Below are 9,999 nucleotides of genomic sequence, written 5' to 3' on the forward strand. Positions count from 1 at the left end.
AAACTGGTAAGTTCGTATTTAAGTAATTTCTAGGTCATGCTTAAGTCTCACGATACCATGACGTCTCTGACCTACACGTGAACAATAATTAAAGACCAAAAAAAAGTAAAGCACGGCTCGGGCCTGTTGCCAAAGCAGGTCCAGGTCGCTCTGTGCATCCTCCCGCCGCATCCCCGGCTCCCGGCAGCCGCAATCCCACGGTGGGAGCTGCAATTTTAAAAGCATCCGAGGAATGCCTGGTGGAGACAGCACTTCCTGCTCCATCCTCTCCTCGCATCTCCGGCTACCCCAGCACCGCGGCCTCGTCCACATCTCAAATTAATCCTTGCCTTGCTTTAGAAACAAATCAAGGTGTGCGCGAAACGGCCCGACCGCGGCGTCCCGGGGTTCTTGCCCCAGGTGCATTTCTCCCGTCCCCACACACCGGCAGCGCAAACCTCCCCGCAAGCGGCGGCGGGAGGCAGGGCCGGGGCCGTGCCCTGCATAGGGGAGCCCCTGGAGCGCTGTGGGGGCGAAGGCGGCGCCGCCGCCGCGGGGAACGCGGCCCCTTCCCGGCGCTCACCTGAGGCCGCGGCCGCTCCCGCCGCCAGGCCGCGATCCGCCGCTCCGCCCCACAGCCCTCCCGCATCCCACCAGCCACCGCGGCACAGCGCCCGCCTACCCCCGCCACTCTATGGTCCGGGCCCTGCCGGAGCCAGCGGCGAGGCGGCTCCGGGAGCAGCGAGAGGAGGGCCGGAGCGTCCCCCGCCCGCCCCGCCGGGCGCGGCCATGGCGGCCCGCGGACAAGGGCTGCAGCCAAACCGTGTTCCGAAGTGTCACAACTTCACGGAATGGTTTAGTTACTGTTTTCTACCTAAACATCCTTGAGTTTTGGGATTGCTCCACTTACAGCGGGTTTTAGCCATACTGCTCAGTGAAAAACTTGGCTGGTGTGATAAGTGTGAAAATCGAGCTTAAACTTAGTGCTGTTTGGCTGTAATGCACTATGTGACACCAGCCTGGTTGGTTTGGAGATGCTCATTCACACGTGAAGCAAATTCCTCTCCCGAATATTGTACAAAAAACCCAAGGTACTTGTTTTACCTACGCTGTTCCCTCCCCACACAGCTTTCCCTCTGGTTTTGTGAGAGCCTTGGCTGCTGTCACCGCTGAAGGGCCAAGTTCTCACCTGCAAGTTCTCTGAGGCATCAGGAACTCCAGCAGGCAAACCTGGAGTGTAAATACAGTTAGATTACAGAAACACATCCCTTTCTCATAGGGAAACAGTGTTATATAGCCCAAACTCTAAATGCAACACTGTCAAAACTAAAACACATTAGCACAAGTACTGGAAAGGCTTTTTTCCAACCTTCCAGCTTCAAGAACTGTGCTCAGGAGAGTTCCTAGATCTCCATCCACACATTTTGAAAGGGCAGCTTGTATGTGTGACCTACTGTCAGCAGAAAATCTTTTAACTTAAAATATTGAATACCAAGAAACACTTCTGTTATGTCTGTATTCCCATCCATCAAGCAAACAGGTTTGCAGCTCACAACAGGAAAATGTGGAAGTGAAACAAATGCTGCTGAAGGCAGACTGGCATTATTTGCAATTCACATTGTGTTCATATTATCAGCTGAGCATTGATGGGATCTGGATAAGAACAAGATAAAAGCCAGTGAAAGCACAAGCAAGTTCCATTTCCTAGGACAAAATGTAATGTTATAACTCAAAGTTCTGATACACACTTCCTTCCTGGAGGAGTTAAAAGACATCATTTCAGTCTTCCTTAGAAAAAATGTTTTATTTTAAATTAGTCCATGGATTTCCATATAGGTGTTTTGTACTGTCACCAGAGGAACAACTGTGGCAGTTTTTCTGTCACTAAATTAGAACACTGTGATGGACATTTTGCACACATGCAGTGCTATTACAAAGAACTGCTTAGTATTTGAAGAAATGATAAGAAATTGGCATAGAATGCCAAACTACAGACTGTCATCAACACAGAGATAGGTGGAAGTTAGTGCTTTCCCGTGACTGCCACTCCTTTCCTTTGGCAGGATTTAGTGCAAAGGGTGAAAGAAATTTCAAATCCTTCGCTACTGAGGCATACCAATAATTTTCCCAAGTCATGGCTGAATCAGATCGCTGACCAATTGTCACACAAAGTGTTCAGGGAAGCCACAGTCCTTCCAAAGAAGTCCCATTAGGCTAGAAAGTGATGTAAGGAAGGGCACTTGGGGTAAGAGCAGAGGTCAGTCCTAGTCCGTGCCTTGCCTCCACAGTGCCCAGGAGCAGATGCTTAGGAAAAGATAAAAGTAACACGGTGCCTGTGTATCCTCCCAGCTTCCGGCAAGCTGGAGCTCAGCAGCTTCCTGAGCCAGAAGTTTTATCTTGATAGTTCTCTCTTCCATGAATTTTTCTTCTTGCTTTTTGAACCCATCCCAACTTCTGGCATTAAAGAGCATCCTGTGACAATGAGTGTTACAGTGCATAACTCACTTGATGAAAATGTACTTTTGAAACCTGTTATGAGACTTGTTATGAAACTGCAGTTCACAGCAGTGCCAGGCAGCAGAACTGGAACTGTTTGGGGTGTGTGACTGAGAAATGCTGCACTGCAGACAACAAATGCAGCCCCCTGCCAACACATGCTGTATGTTTGTTACTTCTCACACCAATATCAGCAGAGTCGCAAACAGAAGTGCTTCTGCTGAAGAGCACTGCTTAAGTACTCTAGAAATATTCATGCTGTGAACAGCAATCTGACTGTGAATCACTCATTCCCAGAATTATTATTTTTGACAGAATTTTTTTTGTTTTTCCTTTGAAAGTTCCTATGCTTTTTCTTAAAGTTCCAGATACATCAGGGTTTACATTATCAAAAGCACAGAAGTCCTTCCTTGAATTAAAATCTCAGCTTCGTATAGAGGCACATCTTAGTAAGTGAGAAATACCTCATACATTCAGCAAAAGACATTATGTGTCTTTTGTTCCAGTTCTTACCAGAGAAAATGGTGATGCTGATTATAAAGAAATAAATACAGCCATAAACTGAAACCTAAATTGAGTTTTAATAGATAAACTTACTCCAATGCTCAATTCCTTGGCATTACTTTCCTTAAGATATGCTTCTTAAAACTGTCTTTTTTTGTCTTTTTGGGGTTTTTTTGGTTTTTTTTTTTAAGTTGTGACATCCCTTTTAACTGAATTTTCTTTCAGTGCAATCTTTTCCTCACATAGATAAATGTTTGGGTTTGAGCCTAAAATTCTGTGTGGTTGCTGTAATGGCTGCACTATAAGAGCAATTCATGGAGATATTGACTCACTACTGTAAGACACTGAGCATCTTGAATTCTCCCAATCCTCTCTGGAGATAAAATTGCCCAAGGGCTGATTAAACAACTTAATCATATACATAAATCCTTTTTATTTCCATAAGATTTCAGTTTGTGTTTGATTCAAAGTGTTTTGAGCATATATGAAGCTGTGTATGCTTTGCCAAGTTACAGTACATGGCTCCAGGTCCAAACCTTTTAGAAATAAATCTGCTGCACACTGTGGGTGACATCTTCTTTTAAAAGATTACCAGAGAAAAAACTACTTTGAATGTAGCTAGTGGGAATGTCAGATGAAGTAATTTAGATATTCCCTGAGTTAATTTGTAAGACTCGTGTGGGTGTGGTGAAAGGCAGAAATTTAAGGGTGAAGTTCCCATTGATTTGATACTCTTTTGTGTAGGGCTTTATCTATGGAATCACCAATGGGGAGAACTATTCTAACATCAAAATTTCCTCATTTTTTCAGACATGCTGCACCAGGAATCAGAGATGTCAGGTCCATGGAAAGCTGGTCTCACTGATGAGAGACCTGCAGCTCAGAGCTGGAGCCTGGGCAGGGTATGAACAGGAAGCCACTATCTGTGTATGCACCACGATTTACTGACACAAGCTACTTTACAAGAAAATCTGCAGCAGATAATTATTTTCCCTTGCTGCAAAAAACGCCCAAGCCTCATTTTCAGTGACAAACTACAGGAAATGAAGATTATATTTGATTTATAGTAGTCTCAGAGGGACAGAAGTGTTTCTTTTGCATTTACAAGTGCATACAAGCCCTCCTTTTCGAGATGTACTTATGGCAATGAAGAACCAGTAAGAAAACCCTACAAACATTCTCCGGTATAAGAGACATTTTGCATCTTTTCACCAATAACAGCCTCCTTTCCTCTCACTAGAAGCAAAGTTACCTCTTACAAATGAAATCAGGATTGACCAAAGAGACATGTTATTTCCAAAAGCAAAGCTTGTCTCAGACATGTAGGGGCTGTACTGCCGAGAAGAGGTGTCCCAAACCTCCCACATCTTCTCAGCAATGCACGTTTCTTGAGACATGAGATAAATGTAGTATATTTCCCATCACTAACCCTGAATAGTTTTCAGTAACTTCATGGTGATGTCTTTACTAATTACTTTCAACATCTGCAATATCTATTTGAAACAATGGCATTTGTCCTTGCTGACGCTACTCTTTACAATCTGACATCTCATATGATTTCCCAAGAATGACATGGGAAAGAGATCTACCAGGATCCTGGTACACCACAATCTGTGGAAGGAGGCTAACTCTGGAAGAGGACAAAATTAAACTATAGTTGTCCTGAAGGAAATGTGATGTAGAATGGACCATTAGGCATGAAACAATGTGTATTTCCTATAGCTTCCCCCTCATCCTGCCTATCCAAGCTTTAATATGTTGTGTTCTCAAGATATATCCATAGCATTAAAGAGAAGTATTTGAAGTGGCATAGCCTAAGCATATATTCAGTGTGATCTTCTGATGGGTGGGATGATCAAACTCATCTCCATGACATTCTAAATTTTGGGAAAGGGCCTTCATTGCCCATATTAACTTCCCTGGAACACCATTAACATGGGTTTATGGCTGTCCAGTGACACCACAGTGTTCTCTGCAAAGCTAAATCCAGAAAACAAGGTGCTGAAGGGTTGGGTGCACAGCAGCTCACCAGTGCAGCCCATCAGGTCCTGACTGTGGTGACTGGAAATGTTCTCAGTAGGGTGTGCTTTAACCATATTTTAAGAGATATGAAGATCAATTCCAACACTGGGAAGTTTCAAGTGCTGCTCCAGAAGTTTGTGTGCAAAGAAATTCGAGGGGGGGGGGATGTGGAACTTAGTTCTAATGATGGTTTACCACTATTGTTTCCCTCATTCAGTGTGGAAAGCATCTGTAACACTCTCAGCATTCCCATCCTGTGTAGCCCTGGCTGCACCCAGGTAGAAGGTGTGTGTAAAGAGCAGAGACTGATACAGAGCTGGGCCACTGTGTCTGGAAAGGGATCTACAGCAGCAAATATATGAAGACTGGAAGCACATTTATATCTTCTTTCAATATTTTTCCACCTACATATATCCATTTCCTTCCCTTTTACCTAAGTCTAGTCACATCACCACTGAGAGGGAACAGGACATCCATTTCTCAATCCTGAGGGGCAGCAGCAACACTTGTACTAAAAAAAGTGTTGGATTCTATATCATTAGCAACAGTCCCTCAGACCACTACTTGTTGTTGCAAAATTCTGGTCTGGTTTTCCCTTTGCTCAAAAGATGATCTAAGAGAAGAAGTGACAATTTAGTGTTAACCACTTCAGCTTGTTTCCAAAATAAATGATGGTGAAATAAATCCTATGGTGAAATTGAGTAATTTCATTTTGTAGTAACCTGCTCATTTGACAAGAACTCACTTCCTATGTGCCAGTCTTCTGATGTGTCACACTGAAGACACAAGAACTTCCTGGAGTCCAATCCTAGTATGGAATCTTTTCTGTTGGGAAAATAATTGCATTTTAAAGGAAAATTCAGAAAGAAGTAATCTTCACTGAGACACCTCAGGCTTTCTAAATAAAGAACAGCCTTTGCCTAACCCCTCTGTGTTTGTAAATCTCCCTGGCTTTATTTCAGCACTAATTAGAATACAAAATATGGCACAAAATCTATCTCTAATAGGATTCCTAATTCTTCACCTTTGCTTATGTCTGATCCAAAAGTTATGGTAAGCTGTCTCGAGATCATTGGGCTTTTAATTAATCTTTTGACTCATACTCCATCTTATTCACACAAACAATACAAGGTTTGTGCATAAGATTGATCCCAAATGTCATTTTCCCCTCTGTCTCCCAGATTCTTAATATTTTAGGGATTAGAAAGATCAGAAATACTTAGGTGAGGGACACTCCACAAATTATAAACCAAGTGCTCTGCACACTACATTTCACATCCCCAAAGGTGAATCTACTCAAACATTGTGGGTGGGAGGCCTTGGGGCTGAGCAAAGTCCTGGCAAGGCTGGAGGGCTGGGCACAGCAGGTCTGTGCCATGGGACAGGGTACATACAGCAGGACAAGCAATGCTGGGGAGAGCCTGGACCCCCCATTAGCAGCCTCCCAGTAGCTGCGCCTGGTGTTTGTCCTGATTGTCAGGAAAGGAGCAAAAACACAATCACCTCTAATCCCAGAGCCCCTCTTGCTATAGTATGGCTCCTGTGCAATTGTTCTCAGCTTGAATACCACTTCCGCCCATTTTCACAGGCTGCAAAGCCCCCCTATGTATCCCCTTAGAATCATTTAATTAATACATAGCTGAAGCAGAAATAGATGTAATGACAGGAATGGTCATTTGTTACAGAGCTACTTTGCTCTAAGAACATTGTGCCTTTGAGTTTAAAGGAATCCAGACTTTTCCAGCAAGGGTTTAACTTACAAGGAGGGATTTTCTTTACTTAACACCCCAAATAAAACATCATGCTGATTTGAATTTCCTTTTTAGAAAGTAGAACCTTTTCATTTCTGGGAGTTTAATTTCCAGTGTTTTGACTTTAACACCATTAGAAACCACAACGTGCTGAAGCTGATGGTATCCTCAGACCCCCCATCTGAGTCAGTCAAGATAGCAGTAAATCAAGTAAGAAAACCTGTGAGCACCTTCCAGCAGTGGTCTCATTAAAAGTAGTCTGTGCAACAAACTTTTAGGATCAGGGAATAGATTCATTAAAAATGGAGGTTGTTGCCAGTAACCAGGATAAAAGCTAATATCTGGGGTAGTGAAAAAAAAACAGACAAAAGTGAAATACCAGGAATGGAAACGCCTCTAAGCAGAAAGGTTCAGTTGCCCTGTGATTATTAAGCATGTATTTCCCAAGAGAAATAATTGCCTTGGATTAAGTGATTTGTAGGAATCTGTTGCTGGGTTACAGGTAGCAAGGGAAGGTGGGGTGAGGGTTGCAGAGGTAAAATAAGCCATGGGCTGGTTTCCCATCTCAGCCCAAAGACCCAGGCAGCTGCACCAACCCCATGAGTGCCTCCCAGCCGGCACAAGAGCACACACAAGCCATGTATCGGAGGAAACTCGGAGTTCCGTGCTCCCGGGCAAGTGGCAAGGGTGGGGCTTTCCTGTGCTTATGGGCTAAGATAACTGGCATTTCTCCCCCCTTTCTTAATTGTTCTTCTGTGCTGTTTTCTATATAATCATTATTATCATCATAAATACAGACGTTATTCAGCTTCAACCTGTGTTTTGCGTTTCTTCCTGTTCACCTCTGAGATATCTCTGTCTCTGTGGATGGTTTTTTTGCACATTCTCCTCTCCCTCACACCAGGGACTCTTCTGAGTGATTGTAAGCAGCCCCAGTTTGACAAACTGCACAGCCCCAATCACACATTCCTCCTGGACTTGCACGCTGGAATTTGCAGTTTTGAATAATTGAAGTAAACTGTGTGTATTTTATATACAACTGGAAGAGAAGATAAATCCCCTGAACTCTGTTTACCAGGCAGTCTTTGTTAGGAAGACATTTTCCATGCTAGAATTGTTTACAGCTCCTCAGGCAGAGATAACCAAAATGCTGCAGTCATCTTGTGTCAGCATGTCCAGCTCCATGACAGTCCACAAACTCCTGATGTTCTCATATTTCTTTTTTTGGGTGTCTTGTGGCTAAAGTTCATCTTCTGGTTGTTACAAAAAGGAAGTGAAAGGCCATATTTAGTGTGCTGTGACCTTGTTGTCATCCTCCTATTACTACACTGGGGTCCTCTGCTGAAGTCACCTGTCAGGATGTGCACAGGGCATTGCTCCTTGTTATCTCAGCAGTTACATCTTCAGCTGTCAATCCATGTGATTCCTTTAACTTTTGCTTATTCTTTCTTCTGCTGCTTCTGCTTTACATGTGTACTTTTCCATTCATGCTTGTTATAAATTTGTATTGTGATATTGGCTTTCGCGGATGAATCTTATATGTTAAATACTTTTAGCTATGTATGTACTTTTTTCTTACTAACAAGTCTTAAGCTTAAAAGAATTTCCTAGGTACAATGCAAGGAAACCCCAGAGGGCAAGGACAGTGGGGCCCAAGCTGTTATCAGGAGAGCAGTAGAGCCCAAACTGTTATCAGCGAAAGACAGGAAGACCACCTACCCTCAAAAGAAGGATGAGGGGCCTATGCCCTTATCGAACATTTCCAGAGGAGAAGAAACCAAACTCCAAAGTAATGCTGATCAGCATGAATCATGATGACCAGCAAAAATAGTACTGACCAGCGGAAAATAAAATTGTGCAAGGACATATTCTAAGAAGGCGGAACCAGGGAGGGAAAACGCTTTGAATATGCATTAACCCCTCACAGCAGGGGAAGATAAAAGAGAGGGTCCCTGAGATACCAGGTGTGTTCCTGGCAACTAGCCAGGGCACCCGGCCGTTTTAACCCTTTGCTTTATTTCTTTTGTCTCCTAATTGTCTTTTTATTTATATTAAATTCTTTTTATAATTTATTAAGTGAATCTCGTTTTTAAGAATGCTGCATTCATATCAGTCTTAAGGTTTGGATCACAAACCTCTGCATGCCACAATATGTGCTGTGTTTTTTTGCACAACAGAGAAAACCACTCGTATAGGAGCAGGAAACGTGTTCTTTTCAACTCTGCGATCTCCTCATCACTGGAAGGACACTTTGGGCTACCTGAAACTAAATCTAGTCAAACCAATTCAGAAGTCAGTGTGAATATAACTTAGAGTTTTGTCTAAAACATTTAAACCTATTGCAATCAAATCAGGCCTTTCTCAGGACACACAGTGCAAAGCCACTGGGGCACAGCTCCTTGTGAGTGCTGTGAGGCAGCTGGTGAGGTCTGTTCTCTTTCTCCAGCTGCTGTAACTGCAGCATTCACACCACAGACACTCCCTGCATCTGCCAGCATTGGGGGGCTGAGACTTGCTGCTGGCTGCAGGGGCTACTTTGCAAGAACAATCCAGGACACCAATGGTCCATGAAGAGACTGTAGCAATTACGGTGCTACAGTAATTTTAAGTACAGTGGTTTTGACATGGGGATTTAATGAATATACCATAAAGATTCAAAATGTACTTGAACAATTAAAACAGTAAAGTCAAGTTTGGAATCTTTGTGAAAACATGTTTAAATTGTATGCCTTGCTCTTGGCTCCAGGATCACAGCAAACAGAGTTTCATGCCTGGTGTAAGCTAAGGGCAGTTATTCTTCCTGGACCAATCTAAGAGTCTGTCTACTGGTACTGACAGGTGACACACAGATCCCATATCCAAGGCTCCTCTATTTTCTAGGTGGTTCCTTAGCGTTTGATGCTGTTTTTTTAACATTTGCCTGACACAGTGTGCAGGAGAGAGCTGTGCCTGTACATCAGTGCTTAGTCTCCTGAAAAATGATCAGTTAGACTCTGATAACCAGGACTTTTACATTGCTGGGTGCCCGTATTGGCAATATCTCTCCGAAGGTCTGGCTGTAGACTTTATCAGTAAATAGGAAATACACAGATAACAGCACTAAAAGGAATTTGAGCAGCCGAAATCCGAGACGAGATGCCTTCCGCCCCACGCTTAACTGGGAACGGGCAGCGTCCCTGCCTGCGAGCTCGTCCCGGAGCAGGGAGCTGGGGAGAGCAGAGCAAAGGGACCCCCCGAGCAGGAGGGA

The 9,999-nt window shown here is 43.6% G+C and overlaps 1 protein-coding gene across 2 annotated transcripts in view; it reads right to left on the reverse strand.

Moving 5' to 3' along the window:
- LOC131585422 (septin-2) overlaps positions 1-626 on the reverse strand; it is a 34,775-nt gene extending 34,149 nt beyond the window's left edge. Inside the window, exon 1 of one of the 2 annotated variants that reach the window (XM_058851589.1) lies at positions 563-626. The gene's annotated coding sequence lies outside the window, so the exon portion shown is untranslated. The remainder of the gene's footprint in view (positions 1-562) is intronic. The other variant, XM_058851588.1, reaches the window with a different exon arrangement.
- Positions 627-9,999: the final 9,373 nt, after the last annotated feature.

Source organism: Poecile atricapillus, chromosome 16 (genome assembly GCF_030490865.1).
Source record: "Poecile atricapillus isolate bPoeAtr1 chromosome 16, bPoeAtr1.hap1, whole genome shotgun sequence".
NCBI classification, from domain to species: domain Eukaryota; kingdom Metazoa; phylum Chordata; class Aves; order Passeriformes; family Paridae; genus Poecile; species Poecile atricapillus.